Source organism: Meleagris gallopavo, chromosome 17 (assembly GCF_905368555.1).
Source record: "Meleagris gallopavo chromosome 17, MGAL_WU_HG_1.1, whole genome shotgun sequence".
Lineage (NCBI taxonomy): Eukaryota > Metazoa > Chordata > Aves > Galliformes > Phasianidae > Meleagris > Meleagris gallopavo.
Genome location: NC_139420.1, coordinates 3,685,429 through 3,703,580, shown reverse-complemented (window position 1 = coordinate 3,703,580; position 18,152 = coordinate 3,685,429). Strand labels below are relative to the sequence as shown.

Here is an 18,152-nt window from a genome sequence, read left to right as displayed (position 1 = left end):
CGGGAACCCATTTTTTCAGTCACTGCATCAAGTGTTATTTTAATATCTGTGAATAGTTACATTAATAGTTTGATTATTGATAAACAAAGGATACATTAATAAATCTATGTTGGGATTGCTGCACTGTTCCTGCTGTGCACATGTACTCTGCCCATGGAATGCCCACAGATGATTAAGAAGATTCAGATAGCTCTATTATCAATCTTTATTTTCTTTCCAAAACTGCATTTTATTTGTGCTGGACTCACTCCAGTGAGAAGTTACTGGTGGAATAAATGTTTTTGTTTCTTTTTCTTGGATATTTTAAAGCAAAAGACATACTTTGAAACTGTTCAGAGTCTGGAAAGATAATAAGGTTGGGTAATGTGTTTCAAGGAGAACTGACAGATAACGTTATCACATGTCCATGCTAACAGCTAATTACATCATTTTATCAGGTATACAATCACTACAAACAGAAATGCATATTCCCTATCAGTTTAAAAAAAAACAAACAACTGTATTATGGATGGCAGAAATCCAGTGTCAGTTTACCCTCACCACAGATGGACATATTTTGTGCAGTCTAGGCCAGAATGACCGAGATGCTAAGTGGAAGTAAAAGATTAGACAGAATACTTGTTCAAGAATCTCACTGCCATCTTGACATTATGTCCTTCCTTCTGCTGTTGCTAATGTCAATAAATTAGACAAGTGCAACCAGTCCTGAAGTGATTAAATCTGCTTGTGAGCAAATACTACAAGCAAAAAATCCTATAAATGCCATGGAGTCATTTACATCAGCCAGAAAAAGTGTAGGGAAATGTCTGGGCCAAGATTTAGTTGCAGATAGCATTACGGGTTACCTGCTCACTGTGTTCAGTAAAATCTAAATTAGATTCTTGAACTTAATGACACCAAGGGCAGCATCTAGGCAGAGTTACAGTGAGTTCAGAATTCTTTCTTCCATTTTATGAATTACAAAGCCAAAAAAAATGTGCTCTATCCAAAAATAATAATTTTGAAATCAACCTTTATCACAATATTACCATGAGCATTGAAAAGGATTATCTTATTACAAAAATGAAATGACTTAAATTTATCCTCATTATTGTTTCCGAGGGAAAAAAAGTTTTTTTTTTTTATTTCATCGTGGATGAAGCTGCTATTTGCATTTAAATGAAGACATCTGAAGGAGAGGACTAGCTAGAAAGTTAGGGTGGGTTTTTTTTTTCCTTCTGAGGAGGAGATTTCATTTCATTTCAGTATTATCCTATAATACAAACCTAACTCTACTTTCTACTTCATTAAATAGTCAATCACAAACTAATTTCCAAAAATTGCCATAGAGAGTGAAACTCTGATTATTCCCAGTTGAGGTTTTGTAACAACTGTTGGTATCCCCTAAAATCTGACATCAGCAAACAAATGAGGCATTTCCATATTTTCTGTATAATATGGATTAAAAAAAATTTTTTTTGGCTGACTTATCGGAATGGATGCATTTTAACAATCTACTTTCTTAATACTACAAGCAGAAACGGGCTTACACCAAAACAAAGAGTTTACAAGCCATGCCAATATACTCAGTCTGTCATAGGGTTACCCCATTATAACCTTAGTAGAAGGGAGTTCTGGCTGTCTCCCTCATCTGTCCATCTTACAAAGATAAAAAGATGGCTTCAGTGAGGCACTAAACTGGCAGTAGCAGGGCAGCGGTTGTTGATCGAAACGTTCATCAAACAGAGCAAGCCTAACAAGATCTCACGCCTTGCTGGAGGGAGTGGGTAACATCAAGTCACACCAGTGGGAGTCAATGCTTTAAAAAAAAAATCAATCTCTTTTAGTCCACCAGCTGGCTCCAGCTGATTTGCTTCACTTGTGTATTCAGCTAGTTCTTATTAGCTGAGTAGAATCTAATATATAGGTCCAGTGATCTAACAAGGTGTAAGGTTGATGCCCAAATTAATGCATGGAGCTCCTCCTTAAAATTAGAGATGTTAGGCAGATTATCTGTGTTTCATTTCTATGTACAGAAAAGCACAATGTCCTTTTAGTTGTAACTATACAGAGACACAATTACTAAAGCTGTTGTATCAGCTATCCGCCAGATACACAGAGAATAAAATAGAAAAGATTTATTGTATCGTGGCAGGCATCTCACTTAAATGATTTTCAAGAATAGTAATTTTAAAGAAAGTATTAAATCAATTCAAGAAAGTTTCTATCTAATGTAGCAGGAATATTCCAGACATAGTAAAGAAAATAAAAACTTAACGTTAGAGCCAAGCAGAAAGCTGCAGAGAAGGAATTCTAAGGCTGAAATCCTTCTGACATATGTATTCATGCACAGCCTATCAAAGTCAATGAGAATTCTGTGTGCATATTCAAGGACAGAATTTGGTCTGAAGGGATGAATTTTCAAAGAATGCCGATTTTTTTTTCCTCACACCCAGCATTTGCATAGGCTCATTAACATTTGCAAAATGGGTACCTGTGCCCTTAAAGAGGTATTTCAGAGTGCAATTACTCATTTTGCTGGCATAAATGTAGGATTCTTTTTGGCGCAATTTTTCAACGCGGTCCATTTAAGAACACAGAGAAAGAATAGTGTATTTATTGATATAGTCAGGAAATGGATTTAATATGCACTGAATCCTCCAATCTATTCTTCAATAATGCCCAAGAGAAACATCCTACATCCAGGTCACAGTTCACGCTCTCCAAAAGTCTTCAAAGAAGAGCACTCACTCTTGTATATGCCTAACATTGACCAGCTGAACTAAATACTGCATTACTTCACTAATCAAATTCCTTGCAGCCAAAACCTATTCGTAACCCTTAAACAACATCCCACGAGTACTGTTACAGAAGCCTCACCTACAGAAATGCTGATCCCAGAAGATCTGTTGCCAGTGCTGAACACTGGTACTTAGAAATATAACTAAAGCCATTTATAGAAATAATGCATGAAGTAGGATTTGTTTTATAACTAAAACCAGATATAATGATGAAAATGTTGAAGGAAATGAGAAGTATGCTCTACAAATAACCTGTATCTACTAGTTGATGTCTGTAGCTCGCAAGAACAGGAGCAGTAAAATTCCAAGTCCTGTGAGAGGAAGACTGCATTAAACATCTTGCTAGCGTATGATGGTGAATAAGCATTTTAATGGACAAAACACCAGCAACAGCTTTGCCTCTGGTGGGCAATTACAGCTAGTTGCTACTGAGATATAACTGATATATATGACTTTATTCTGCTTTTGACTCTCTAGCACAGTCTGGGTATGTCTGGATGAAGCTAATAGGTGACTGCGTGCCTTTTCCATGACCTGTACCCTCCAGGACTCTTGGGCTCACTACAGGTAAATGTTTTGTTTTTTCTTGGCCATCCTCCTCCACTCCTCACCTCACCTTTATCTTTTATATGAGTCTAAAGATGTTAGCAACAAACTTTCCTTAAGGTAAGGTTGGAGTAGAGTTTCTGTGCTTTGCAGACATGGTCAGAGAAATATAAGTATTATTGCTTGTCCAAACTGTGGTTTCGTCTTAGAAATAGCAATAACCCCCCTACATACAAAATACACACACGCTTTGGAAGCTCAGGTAATGCTTTCATATGGAGAACAACTAAGAAGCAGCAAAATAAATGATGCTCTCAGGAGAAAAAAAATATATATTTCAATTTTTTGGAATAGTTTTCTTCTTCCATCTAAAACATCCATCTTCTAATTATATAGCTACAATTTTCTTGCACACTAGTAATGACTTTTTTACCCATTTACTAAGTTGTACAGATAAAAGCAATGGAAAAGCTGTGGTCATTATGTTGCACTCAGATGTCCTTGGCAGCACTTTTCACTAAATTCAGTAATGCTCAATGCAGAGAAGTTAGCCATGGTTATGAAAATTAAGCAATACAATACTCTCTGAGTGCTGAATAGAAAGAAAAAAAGAAAACAAAACACTTATAAATAGACAAAAGTCAGATGTTTTATGAGTTCTAAATGCCATGGTAAATCCTTTAACTTCTTAGCATGCTTTCTGGTGCACACAATTGATAGTTGGAAGAGTATTTTTAATATACCTTGAAGAACTTCTGATGATCTCTCAATTCCCTTCTGCACCAACACCCAGCACAAAGGCAGGGCATCATTTTCATCATTTAAACACTCAGCTTACCTGAGTAAGCTGACAGTCTGCCTATAGGTGTGTTCAGAAGTATCAAGAGGTCCATGGCTCACAGTTCTAATAACGATATCTTTATTAACAAACTCATTTTCATCTCTTCCCAGCAAATTCTGAAAATCAATCCTTTTCCCCAGTACCTATGAGCAGTTTAGAGGAGGGCAGCTGCGAGTGATCTGTGCAGCTATAAAGAATTGTGGTCACATAGTAGTACAGCTCCTGTGGATCTCTTCTTACACAAATAATTGCATTTGCTCAGCGTTGGGGATTTTCCAGCAATATGAACCATTTATACAAGCAAGGTGTGAAATTCTCACTTGGTCTTTCTCTCCTGAGTTTCAACCGTAAGGCAGAAAATTTATGTGGAAAGAGAATCAGACAGACACAAAAAGGAGCAACAAAACAAAAACAGCTTCCTGACCACAGAGATCTATCTTGCTTTAAATAAAACCAATTGGAGCCCATTAACAGATAATTTTTTCCTTCCTCCACAACCCTCAAGGATAGAGTGACAAGGTAAAGTGCTCACATTTGCTGCAGCTGGACTAACCCTTGCTTTCCACAGCAGTTTTTCTTGGGTTGATGTTTAGAGTTATTTGTCAAATGCCCCAAGTGAATCTCAAACTACAGCCTAAACCAAAGCCACTGATCCCAAATTTTCCATGTTTTAGAGCAGCATCAGCCTGTATTTAACCACTGCTCACGCCAATTTCTTTTCTTCTAAGATCCAGCAAATGGGAAGAGGTTTCTCAGGGGCTTTTTGGTGTTGAACAGAAAAAAGGAATGTGATTTCTTTTTGAGGACCATCCCATCCTACAGGGGGCTGTGGGGACACCAGTGCTACCAGCTCCAGCTCCTTCTCAAGGTGCCACTCTGGTGCTCTCTCATTCACCCCTCACCCTGACAGGCACTCTCCTGGCATCTCAGTTATGTATAGTCATGTTTTACAGAGCTCTGCCAATATCCAGGTAGAAAGAAAGAAAGAGTCAGCATTTACCGTGCAGAGGAGCTCCATATAGCATGAGAGAGAATCTCTCACATTAAGTGCTCCATCTTGTGATACCACTGTAATACTGCTAGTGCAATCCTTATGAAAAGTGGGCAGGTCTATCAAAGATCATAAAAGTGAGAGAGTTATTTAATAAATGCAACATAAGCATCTGTTAGATTCTGTAGGCACTTATTGTAAGCACTCCTCAATATTTCTTGGTATTAAGATTCTTAAAAATGGGAAATTAGTTAAATGCTTTCTTTGAACCATTTGTGCATAAAGCAACTCTTGATTAATCCAATTAAGAAAAACAAAAAGAGGCAATGAGAGCCGAGTGGCAGGTATTTCTAAATGTCAATTTGTTAACACATCTTAGCTACAGTAATATTCCCATCTTTCCTTTTCCTGGCTACTTCCCACCCTTCCTTTTATTACTATTGCCCCTCAGTCCTCTCTGTGCATTAATTAACACTACTAAAAGAATTAAGCAGATGTACAATTTTGAGTACATGCAGTGTCTTTTGAAGTGGAACAGACATTCTCTGTTCTTGTTACTTTGGGTGACCTTTCTGTTGGTCAGGAATAGTGCAAATCAGACAAGTAAGGAAAAGTGAATAGGCAGATATTCACATGTGAACTGCACATGCTGAACTGTGATGCAGTCATATCCGTGGGAAGGTGAGATAAGACATCCAGTAGAGGGCAGTGGGAAGATAGGTATGAAGTTAAAACAATTAGTATATCCTGTTTATGAGAGCATCCAAACTCTTCCCCTCTATTGTCAGCATTTATAGAAGGTTCTACTGGAGGAATTCAGATAGCTTGGGAAATATTATATAACTACAACTAGTACTTCTTTAAAACAGAACAAAACCCCATGGTATCCTTGTTAGACAGGTGAAGAAGTGGATGTATAGATGGGCCAGCTGGGTTTAGAAATGATAGAATTGCTTAAATGCACTTAGAGAACCTGGTTTTGGAGGAGGAACTGAAATACCTTCTTTTGATTCTGCAACTGAAGTTATCAAGATTTTCTTCCATATCAGTACTTAAAATTATCTAATTGATCTTGTCTAAAAAATGACAAAGTTTCAGATAGTTTCTCGGAGATTACATAGTGCTCTTCTTTTTTTTATGCTATTAAATCCTTGTCTCTTGTAATTCAGATTTCATATGCTATAGCATAGCTTTGACTGCATATAAATATCCTCATTACATTAAGGATATATTTGTTCCTGTCCAACATTAGGATTGTGAAATACAAACCTACACAACAGATATACCTCTCAAACAGATATACTGTTTGAGAGTCTGAAAACACCAAGAAGACCCAAATGCAATGCTACCAGCAGAAACTGCAGCTCTGTTTGCACAGCCAAACTGCTTTTTAATGACACGGCTACGTGCATCTATGGGCATAAACAAGTAGCCCATGTATCTACAGACACTGTACCATGACATACTACAGCATTACTAATAGTTTGGCTAGTTATCAAATCTTTTTTTAGAAGATTCACATTTACTAACTGCTGTCAGACATCATCAGCCAGAAGTCTTATAATTAAGATCTGCTCCCTACCGGAAAGAGAGCAAAAATACTATTACAAACTCATTGACATTTAATATGCATCCAGGCTGGACACTTCAGAAAGTAACAAATAAAATCTGTGAATCCAAAGAGAATATAAATAGAAAACAAGCAGATGATCAGAGCACCACCTCATGCTGCATGCAGGAGATAACAAAGCAGGTGATCCTGTTCTTGACAGTGCTGGATCGAACTCAGCTCACAAGGGAGCAAAAGCATTTCTTGGCCTGCCAGATGTTGCAAAGGTGATAACTGCCCAGCTGTTTATTTGGGCATGCTAAACCATTCAGTGTCACAACCACAGAAAAGGGTGTGTTGCTGGAATACAAAAGCAAAAAAAAAAAAAAAAAGAACAAAAAACACTGGCTATCAGGTTGTGTGCCCAGAGGGAATTTACTACAGTGATGAAATCAGGTCAACTCTCAAGGTCTCTGGAAGAGTGTTGGTTTCTGTTTTATTCAGATTCTGCTTGTAGCAGGGCAGGGAAAGGTGATAGCGTTCCACATAGAAACCTCAGTACCACTGATAAATGGGATTTGCAAGAAAAATGATTTCAGTACTTTCTTTACTCTGAGATTTTTTCTCAGCTTCCCAGCAGGGTACATTTTTCACTGACATCCCTGTGCAATTTCACCAAAATAAAGAGCATACCTTCTGACCTTAATCTTTGAAGTCTTCTGGGCTACAAGAATCCATATGAGATGTGCAAAACAGTGAAATCTGTCTCCTCAATTTCCTAAAACAATCTCTGGTGGTGCTTCCTCCTATTCTTGTTAATCCGGATTATTGGGATGTATAGAAGTCAAAGAAAAATATTTTCTGCAGTGCTTCCCAATCTTTTCCAGTTATTAGCCCATCTCTTGATGTCTAACGTCCCAAAATCACAGAATCTTAATTTCTGTGAGATTCAACCTCATCCTTAGCTGCTGGGATGCCAGAAATTGCCATCTCAGCCTGCACTGCAGAACCACTGCTTTCCTCTGTCTCCAGTAATTTGGCTGAATTCATCCTGAAAGAAGAATATCATCTTTCAGCTGGAAACCCTTTTGTTTTTTTTTGTATCTTACTGCTCTTCTAAACAGAAATGTCATAAAAACAGGCTAACTTGGCAGATTTTCCTCCTGAAAAGAAAAAGGTAAAATTTCTGCCTGAGGACTAATCACATTATATTTTCCTTTCATAGCACAGATGCCAGCAGACAATACAGAACAGCCTTGTGCTGGGCCAGGATAAGGGCAACCAGAATGATCTGAGTACATGAATTTTGCAAAAGGAAAACAAACAAACATAATTGTCAGCCTGGATATTGTCACATTTGCATGTTAGACAACGGGAAAAAGCTGATGCTGCTGAGAAGTAATGAAGGTTTGGGGATTTTTTTTTTTTTTTCTTACTTTTTCATCCAGGTGAGTTTATTGCTCATTGCTCAGATTCCTAGTAAAAATTTCTGTTCACTGGGTCTCATAATCTCAGGGTCCCAAATTACTTCTTCAAGCCCTTCTGCAAAAAAAGCAGACAATCTCCATTACCTGAGCTTGCTCACATATAGGAAACAAATAGGATGAATTGCTTTCAGAATGATCTGTGTTTATTGACATCCAGGTTGCATGGGGTCCTGGTCAATCTGATCTAGTACTTGATTTAGTGGTTGGGAAGACTGCCTGTGGCAGGGAGTTGGAATCTGACGATCCTTGATGTCCCTTCCAATCCAAGCTGATATAATATCCAACCAAAATCAGAACCATATTGTTACATACACAGTTTATAAATATATAAATATATAAATATATAAATATATAAATATATAAATATATAAATGTATAAAGCAGTCTCTGTCCCAGAAAACACACTGCTTGCTACGACAGCAGAGATGCATCTAGATGAAAGTGGAAGCAAGGAATGGAAAGATCATCAGTCTCACAGAACAGCCCAGCTATACTCCCACAAAATACCAACAAAAATGCTCATTCTTTGTGCATCTCTTCCCATCTTAATAAGGAAAAGACAAACTAGAAGCAAAGAGCACTGGAACTGCACTTTTCCTTTCACCTAAGGACCTTTCACTCAGTCTGTGGGCACAGGGAGAACAAAGTTGGGTGTTACAGAAATAATGATGAGAACCACTTCAGAAGTTTAAATTCAAAAATAATTTTTTTACTTAATGAATCATTTAACAGACCATGTAATAAAACATGCCACTAAACTACAGAACGTGATGGTAACTTTTACTATATCTGCTCAACCAAGTTCCCAGTGTAGGAGAGCTCTGGTTTTCTTGCCATAGCACCTGCAGTACACATCTATTCTATTCTGGTTTAGTTTATGATCAAATTAGATGCATACTTTAGGATTTTTTTTACATATATTTTTTCTTCTCCCTGTTTTAAAAGTTTGAATGCTTGATTTTCCTCTCAAGTCTAAATGTTTCTGTTATTTTTTTAGTGGTTTCTGTTATTACCAATTCAGCAGAGCTATATATTAGATTGCACCCAATTATGACTATGAAACTTAGCTCCATCTTTCTAAGATAAGAGAGAAAGCCCGTACCTGAAAACAACACACCTTTTTTCCATTATAACAGAAAGAATAGTTATCAAATTCAAAGATAATTTGCCTTACAAATTCATAAGCAGAAACTGGGATTTTTAGAAGGATTTACAATGAAAGTACTATAGTGTACTTTATGAAAGTACACTTCTTTTCTATACACATGTAAAATTTTATTTTATTTTAAGTACTATTGATTTTGAACATCTGAAAGTCCTGTAGCCTATTTTCAATTTGTCAGGACTGATTTGCATACAAAATATAGTGGTTTAAATACTTTCTTTCACACTGTCTGGGGCTGACAGGTTTAAGAAACAGAAGTTTAGCACTGCAGAAAAAAGTCACTTTGAACTGTGACTACTGTATCTCCAGGGTAGTAATTTTGCAGAATCCTACTCCAGGGTAGTGATTCTGTTATGTTATGATAGAGCTGCAAGTAAGTGGTATGAAAAAGAATATGATTTTTTTTTTTTAATTTTGCATTTACATTTCTTATATGCCTACAATTTAGACTCTTTAAATGTCAAGGTTTTTTAAAAGAACACTTTTCACATTTTAAGGTTTTCAGTTTCTGTATTCTCTTCACAATTACCAACAACATCAGCAATTACAAAACAACATGTTAGGTACTCTGAAATCTCAGCTAGAGAGGTTTAACATTTTACTTTGTTTTTCCTCATCCCTTTCTGAAGGTCACAATAAAAATGAAGCAAACAACCCTTTACACATTCCTTTTCTTTGCATTCAGTAAACACGAAGCACTGAGATCTTGGTTCTGCATGGTTTGGGTGCATGCCATCTACCTTTAGCCAAGTCCCCACGGTCCTGGTTCAAGATGAGCAGAACCACTCCTGGATGCCATGAGTTTATATTGCTCCTTCTGATGCTGCTCAGCAGCACCTGAACAGATCCTTCTACACAGTCCAGTAAGTGAATTTCTCCCTAGGCAGTACAGTGCATGACTCAAGCATCCAGCTGGATCACAGTCTTCTGCTTTGCTTTATCCCTGCCTAAACAAATGTATTTCCCCCTCTGAGACACTGCTTCCCCCCGCAGAAAGCCAGTGTGAAAGAAAGGAGAAAGGCAGTACAGGACCAGAGAGCTCCCTGAACATACATTCTTAATTAGGAAGAGAAGGTTCAGACACACACTGCATATAAACACCGTTTCTCAAATTCATTACACAAAGCAAAACAACAAAAATCACCACAAAGGCAACACCTCTGCTGGATGTGTGCCACAGATCCTGCTCTGGGAGAGGAATGTCCAGAATAGATTGCTTTCCACATGGTGCAGCAGCACATGTCCTGTCCATATCCAAATACCCATCCTTCTGAGAAAGAGCAGTCAGCACCAGCAGTGGCTGCCCTGGAAGGTGATGGGGTCACTGTCCCTGGAGGTGCTCAGGAACGATGGAGGTGCAGCACTGAGGGGCATGGTGAGCAGGCATGGTGGGAGTGAGTTGATGGTTGGAATTGGTGATCTCAGTGGTCTTTTCCAACCTTGATGTTTCTACAATTCTATATAATAGAGGTTGAAGTTACCCTGATCTTACAAGTTTTGCCCAAGTTTTGCTCCTGAACCTGTCATTCCCAATGTGGTACTGGCTGAAGTGGCATCTGCCCTTCCACAGGTCAAGCTGCTGGTCTTGTATGGGTGGGTGATGAATCAAGGTGAGGGACCAAGCTGGGTTTAGAAAGACCCAGTGGAAAAGAAAGAGATTTTCAGCTAAGCTCAGCTCCTCAGCCCTACAGTGGCTGCATGAGCATTTGTAGTAACCAAACTGAGAGCCAGGTAGGGTGAGAAGTAAGCATTACTCAATCTAGCAATGCTCCTGAAATACATTATCCTCACCTGGTCAGGAGCCAGTATTCACCTTACTGTCTGCCTCCCATGGAGCCAGCACCTCTCAGACCCAGCAAACAGTCAGACCCTCACAATGAGAGCCAGTTACACAGTGAGAACCCACTGCTTCCATATCCTGGCCCACTGTTTAATCCACTGTCCCTCACCCTCTTTTGCTGGACTGCTGCGTATGAGGGTATCCCACAGAGAGTAAAGAATTCTTAAAACCACTGGCTGACAATTAAAAGGAGGATGGAAGAGTCAGAGAATAATTCTCTTAATTGACTACTCTTCTTGCTACTTGTAATCTAGAGGAAATCTAATTAATTCTGCATGAAGTACGACTATTCTGTAGTGAAGTGTAATTCCTGATCTCTGGGGCTTCGGCTTACCAGTTGTCAAATTATCCAATTACACACTTGTTAAAATCCATTTTGGGGAGATTTCCATGGCTTGTAAATAAATAATTTCAAAAGCTTTAATCCTCAAAGGAGAGGGGAAAAGGGGAAGCCCTAGCCCCTTAAAATCACAAAACAGATGAATATGATGTCAAGAAGCTGGAAAGTGTGGTGATATCCGCCTGCTTTGCTCTAGCAGTGGTGATGGGTGTATTTCAGCAGCAAGAAATTTGCTGCTCCTTTTTCAGCAATGTTTTATTCAAACCACTAATCTGAAGGGAACCAATTAAGGCAACATCCCTTTCACTATGCCAAAAGGGAAAAATCTTCTCATAACCACATAAATTAAGAGGTGGGAAACCGACAGAGGCTGCAGCTCAAGTCAGGGATATTGATGGGCTGGAGCAAGGCCAGCACAGGGCCACCAAGCTGGCTGTGGGAGTACATGGCACAGAGGAGAGGAAGAGAGAGCTGAGCCTGTTCAGCCCAAAGAGGAGAAGGCAAAGGGGTTGCTTTCTGTAGCTGCTGATCAGAGCATACAGAGAAGATGAAGCCATCCGGCTGTGCAGGTAACATCTGGGGCTCCTTCAGCCTCAGTTACACTGCAAATCTCACTGCTCTTCGGAAAGGCTTGCTCCAAAGGGAGGGGATGGAGGGGTCGTATGCGTTCAAAGAAAATTTCTTAAAACACTGTAACTCTGGATCCTGATGTGACCAAATTCACTGAGTCTGAGCACGGAAGAAAAAGTTGCGATTTTACTTCAGTGAAAGCAATTTAGCAGTCAGAATTAAAAACTGTTTTGAATATTTACCACTGCCTTGTATGGCAGCACTGCTAAAAATCATGTGAGTGAAACCTGACATGAAACAAAAGAGGAACAGAAGGCAGTAATCTGCCTTCTATAAACCGAATCTGACTATTTCAGTGACAGTAAGCAAACACCATCCCTCATTTAAAAATTAAATGAAATTTAAAACCTACAACTTTCAAAATTTCTTTAGTATTGAGTCTGATTAACTTACAGATATAAAGGTATTCAAAAGTAATCCAGATTAGATTCTGCGAGGCTTTCAGTGCTTACCACTGTTTATCACCCTAACTGCTCAGTGAGGGGCACTTTAGAACAACCTGACTTTAAAATCACCTGCCGACTGAAAATGAGGTCCCTTTCAACTGTTGAAAGCAGACTGCTCAGAAACCTTCAAATACTTCTGAAACCTTCCTTCTGAAAACTCAATTCACCACCAAGCTGCATCTGTTTTAAACGCACAACACTTTAATGCCAATGGCTTTCCAGCAGTGTGACAAGACTGGGTCTGTGATGGACAGACCACATCTTCTAAGTCTGTGTCCACTGAAGCAGAGACAAGTTCTGGATGGAACTTGCAGTATCTGCTGTTTTCCTGTGCCTTCTACATTTCACAGCATTACTCAGCCTCAGAGCAACACAGAACAACTGTCAAGGGCTGAAGGATTGAGCTTATTTCACCCCAAAACAATCGCACGCTTCTAATCAAGAAAAAACATATGTAACTTGCACTTAAGAAAAAACAGCAGCTGTTATGCAAAGCCGTTTTTCTTAGACTTTAATTCGTAAGAAAAATATCCTGTGTTTGTTTCTGTTACTCTAGGGAACCTAATTTTCGATGTTCCGCATCAAATTGTGTGGCTGTCAGCAGCTTTGCCAGCAGCCAGTCTGAATCCTCATTACTCATTCCCCCACTCAGACAAAACCAGGGTGGCAGTTGCCTGCTATTATTACAGGTGATTACAGTATTAGTCAGCTAGCAACTGCAGCTCCAGGTACAAAAACAAGATTTCTAACTTCTTGTCTTAAACAACATCATCATCCTTAAGATCTTACTCCATGAATCCATAGTAACTTTTGGCAAAAGAAAAATGTTTGATGCTGAAAAACTTGCTTAATGGCTTTCTTTGCTCGGTAATTTATGTAGCAAAAACATTTGCAATGAACCAAAGTTACTATTTCATTGCGTGTTCAAGAGGTCGATGGAATATTTAATTGTAAAGGAAAATTGATAATGCTTGTTATTTCGAATATTAAGAGACCCAGTGTCATCAGTAATTCTAGAAGGAAAAAAAAAAATCAAAAGAATATGGCAATCGTCAGATTCTGGAGGTAAGGCAGAAACAACCACTTTATCCAGTGCCTGCATTATTTTCTCATTCTACTCTGTACACAAACCAAAATTCTATGCTCTTGTGACATGTGCATCTGTTGCTGTGTTGGTAGTTAGGCAGAAGGAGGCTGCCAGAGCAAGGCCAATGTTTAACATAATAGTAATAATAAGTAGAGGACCAAAATTCTTAACAGGCAATTGTAATGGGAAAATAAACTCTATACATTACTCCCTTTGCAATTGAATATATTTTCTTCTTAAACAGTTGTGCTGGAATATCAGGATGTCACTCCAGATTGCACTGCTCAGCTCCCTGCTTTGTTGTTTGGATACAGATCAGTGCCAGTATCACATGCTCCAACAAGACATAAAAAATTTACATCTACTTGAAGCAAAAATGTCTTGTACTTTCACATATCTATGATTCAATTAGTTTCTGAAGCATAACAGATTATTATGTGTTTACTGGATAAAACATTTTTCCTATTAGCTGTACAGGCTCATTACAGTTATTAGAATGTGAAATGGAAACTAAACGGACTCATGCATCACAGAAAGACTAATTAATTGGCTTTTCAATATTTCCTGTCGAAGTTGCCTGAACCACAGAGGACCAATCCATAGAGTGGACTTTCAGAGCCAAGTAAATCCATGGCATCAACAGTTACAGTGACAACCTGATCTGAAAAATCTGTTTTTTGAGAAAAAACTGGCCTTGACCTACCTAGTTATGGAGGCAATAGAATATGTTTATGAAAAGAAAATGACTACTTGCAGTTTCTCCTTTTTCCATTAGAAGACTTTGTCTCAGATTTACTAATATCTCAACTTAAAAGGTTCTTCTTGATAAATGCATGCCATTAAACTACATTTTTAAAAACTTGACTAATTCTATAACTCTAATTTAAAATCCGTGGATTAAGGTTAAAGTTTTTAAGTGGTATGTAGACATCTCATACACAAAGCTGAGTGTCAGCACAAGTGTTAATGAAAGTTGCTCTCAAGAGAGTAGCTGGTTTTGGCTGATGTGATCTCAACTGCATCATGCATGTGGATGGGAACTGAGGTTTCAGCTCTTCCAGAGAAAAGCATTCAGTTCACCTAAAAGCACCCTAATAGCAAACTTAAGATGGTAGGTAGTAAGGATCCTACTTTGGTCCCCCAACATGGGCCCTCTGCTATCCTGATGGATTGGCTTCCTCTGTTAATCTTCTGAGTTCTTCACGGTGAGGCTATAATTAAATCTGCATTTGTGCACTGCTGAGCACGCTGGTGGCTAAGTCTGAACGTGATATCAAGGCTCTACCAGAAAATAAATGGCACTAGCTAAAAATGAAATCTTTAATATAGATATATTTATATGGGCATTAATACCATAAGCATTTTTAATCCTGCAGTGGCTGCTACTGCCATTACATCTGATTCCTGTAATTATTAGAAATTATTTTAATATGGGAACACTTCCTATATAACAGATAACCGCTTTGTTGCAGCAATTTATTTTATTTATTTACTTGGTCTATTCATCCAGCTCTTTATGCTGACGGTAGAACAGTTTATTTCCTGTCAACATTTTCATTAAATGTTTATAAAGAACACCACAAGCAAGTTGAATCAATAAATTATCCAAAAGGTATAATGTTAAATTTGTGTTCAAGTTTTGGGTAAAATTTATTTAATATGACTGCGATAAATATAGCTTCTCACAAGCCAAAATGGGCCTAATGGGTCCAAGGAAAAGAACATATTTATCTGCAATGGGAGACATGTTTTGTACTCAAAGTTTCTCTGATAACTCTGCTGGAATATATATAAGTGGAAGGTTTTTCTTTTTGTTTGTTTGTTTAACCAAAAAGTATTTTTCCGTATTCTAAGAGAAAATGAAGTTAACACAACATTTTCCAGTTAAAGAAGTCCTCTAATAAGGGATTTATCAGCCCTAGTGCTAACACATCCCCCTATGAGATTTATGAAGCAGAGATTTTGCCCTGATTCCTTATCAGTGAGAGCATATACTAAATTTATATATTAAATAAAGTGAAGGCACCAACAGAATAGGTTTGGGACACATGCACAGCAAAGGCAAATGATTTACAGGTCCAGAGCTGGTTCAGTTAAGAACCAGACGGTATATTTTTATTCATCATTTTTGTTATTGTTATTTACAGAACGGATTTCAACTTATCCATTTACCAGCATGTCATATCTGCCCTCTGCTTTTCTCATTAGGGATTATCTTGTATGTACACAGATGGCTACAGAGCTCATGTGTCTCTCATCCTCACCTAATCATTAAGGTTCAACAAAAGGTGAACACGACAATTATGAAAAAGCTCACAGAATGTTTAAAAAACAATAAGAATCAATAGCAGCAAATGTGCAATTTGAGTGATTAAACCCATGCCATTCATCACCTAGCAAAACAGGAGAGAAATAGAATGGGAAAGAAACACCAGAAAGAAGTCAAATAGGAATTGGAAGCTGACTCTTTCGTATACCAGTAAAATATAATACATCATTTTCTAGAAGGTTCAAGCATACATTCTCACTGGCAGTCACACTACATTGCCCATCCTCAACTCAGAAAATCTCAATAGTTTAGCATGTTCAAGATAGTTAATGAACAAATGGACCATATGCCTTTTTACTGCCATATTTCAAAGTTCTTAAGAGGAGCTAGGGTTTGTGTCTCAACTTATACCTTATCTTTTTTCCATTCTTCACTATGCTATTATTGGATTTCTTTCCCCAAAGTGTCAAATTTGCAGTAATTACCATGGAGTAATCTACTGGCATCCCAAGTCCAGAACTCTATCATTCCTGTAATGACCAGCATGTACTTAAGACCCCTCCAGAGCCTCAACACCCTCTCACTGAAGAATTTCTTCCTAACATCTAACCTAAATCAGCCTTCTTTCAGTTTAAATCCATTCCCCCTTGTCCTATTGCTATCTACCTGAATAAAAAGTCAGTCCCCCTTTTTACATAGGTAAAAAGGTAGGCATTGCTGGTGTCTCCTGATATGGATATTTAAGTCTTTCTGCTGTGATATTTTACCAGATTTTGAAAAAAAGAAAACAGGAAGCTCTAAATTGGCCATTCTTCTGCTTTACAATTTACAAATCCATAATAGCTGTCAGAAAAGACTACAGAAAAAAAAGGTGGTGCAGAGGTGGTATGTGTTAGTCTATTAAAAAACAAACAAACAAACAAAGCTCTGTCTAATGTTAAAGCAGTAAAATGGTTCTTTTGAAAAATTAATCTGCAATTGAAATATTCAAGAGTATTTCTTTTTGGTGCTTTTAAACATGAGATTACATGTTCTGCTAAGAAGCACAGAACCACTAACCCAACTTAACCCCAGTCTACTGAAGGAGAGAATATAGTACTTTGCCTTCATAGTGGTTCCTCCTAAACAGAATAAAATTCTTTTTTATCACAATTATTTAAAATTTTAAATTACAAACCAGCTCTGCTAAGTTCACAGGGAAATCTGAAGTACCAAACTAAGCTAAGTTACACATCTTGAAAGGTCTGCACCTGAATTATCATTTCCTGAGTAAAAAGTGTGGTGTCACAAATATTTGGAGATTTGTGATACCCCAGAGTTTCTTCCCTGACACTCCAGTTAATGCAAATAAGGTAAGAACTATTCTGAGTCTGTCAGTAATTAGGGGATCTCTGCCATTTATCTTTGCTTTCTCTGTTACCCATTATTCCAACACCTGTCGCCTTGTAAAATGTCACCTACTGATAACTTTATAGACTTTATATGACCTTTGAATTTTGTGCTTCTTGAAATTGGGATAGCTTTTTCCTTCTTTTAATGGAAATGAAGAGAGTGAGCTGATTTGTAGCAACTTGCAGGAGAATCTGTCTTTGTTCTTATGAGCTATTTTTGTCTACTGTATTGCTTTATACTAAAGAAGTTATGGATCATGGACATGTGTGAGAAGATCCAGTATTTTCTGCAACCATTAGTGCCAAAAGAAAAAAATAAGTTCTTCCATCTTTTCATTAGGAGACTAAGATAACTAACCCACACATAATTTGGGTTATGTAAATCAGATCACCTCTGCAGCCTTAGTCCTCTACTCCAGAACTTGTGAACAACGGGGTCCAACCTGAAGACTTGAAATCCTCTTCTTTTATCAACAAAACAACAAAGATTATCTACTGTTCAATAGCAGGAACTAGTCCATAAAAACAGTCGTGTGAAACAAAGGGATTAGATTTACAGCACTGCTTTGTTAGACGGCCACGATTCAAGATGGAAAGAGCTGTTTCAGCTGTGACATACAGCTTGGTAATGAAAGCATGAGCCATTACAAATGGGAAGAAATATCTCTAGTGAAATAAAGCATCACAACATGTGAGTAGTTATAAAGTTGGTAAATTACAATAATAGCCATTATCGCCTCTTTGAATCTGAAAGTGCACAGAACAACTTCATAGCCTTTGGTAATGGCAT

The 18,152-nt window shown here is 37.9% G+C and overlaps 1 protein-coding gene across 1 annotated transcript in view; it reads right to left on the bottom strand.

The window, feature by feature from the left end:
- The window catches only part of TMEM132D (transmembrane protein 132D), a 192,928-nt gene that overhangs the window by 62,202 nt on the left and 112,574 nt on the right, over positions 1-18,152 (bottom strand). The gene's annotated exons all lie outside the window — the stretch shown is intronic.